Source organism: Charadrius vociferus, unplaced genomic scaffold (genome assembly GCF_000708025.1).
Source record: "Charadrius vociferus isolate BGI_N301 unplaced genomic scaffold, ASM70802v2 scaffold166, whole genome shotgun sequence".
In the NCBI taxonomy this organism is placed as follows: domain Eukaryota; kingdom Metazoa; phylum Chordata; class Aves; order Charadriiformes; family Charadriidae; genus Charadrius; species Charadrius vociferus.
Window position 1 is genome coordinate 481,811 of NW_009649228.1, and position 764 is coordinate 482,574.

The 764-nt window shown below is 55.5% G+C and overlaps 1 protein-coding gene across 5 annotated transcripts in view; it reads right to left on the minus strand.

The window, feature by feature from the left end:
• The window catches only part of EPHA7 (EPH receptor A7), a 166,209-nt gene that overhangs the window by 164,921 nt on the left and 524 nt on the right, over positions 1-764 (minus strand). The window lies entirely within an intron of this gene.

The window sequence follows — 764 nt, forward strand, 5'->3', positions numbered from 1 at the left end:
GAACCTCGCCATCACCGCCTTCTCTTAGGGGCAGAGGACATTTTAATTGAGGGATTTCTTTAAGCGCCAGTTACAAGCTCGAAATGGTATTTTACTGCATATGCCAACGGTTTGATGAAAAATAGTGGCGTATCCAGCTGAGGGGGGAAAACCCCCAAACGCATACATATGCGAAGACACCGAAAAAGCCCCTGACTCCCCCCTTCCCTGTCGTGTGCCCCCACCCCCCGAAGATGGAGACGGACCTTCGCCTTTGGCTGTCAAACGCGAGCAGGGCGCTCCTTAAATCATTTCGGATTTTCTCAGCGTGAGAAAAGAGGTTCCCAGATGGACTTTGTGAATCGATTTTATACACCTCCACCAGTCTCTGATAGAAAACTGTATGTTTTCTCTCTGTGCGCGAGGGAAACAAATGTCCGGGGTTCGCCTTACGCAGATACCAGTGTTGGATTGATGGGAATCGGGAAGCCCCGTTGCGATACGCGGATCGTGTAAAACATCCATCCCTAAACCTCTCCCCGGCGATGCCGGGGGAGAGCCCACGCGTTGTAGAGATACGACACCAGGATGCACGTACCCTCTAAAAGCATGCCCAGCCTGCACGGCCGGGAGGTACAAAACTGCACCGTGATGCTCCTTCCCACGGTCTGTGCACGGTCCCGCGGGGCCGGAGCGCTGCAGCCCCCCCCGCGGTGGGCAGGCAGTACCATGCCCTCCCAAAAAACGTCCCAAACCCCGAAACTCGACACCCCCCACCCCCCCTA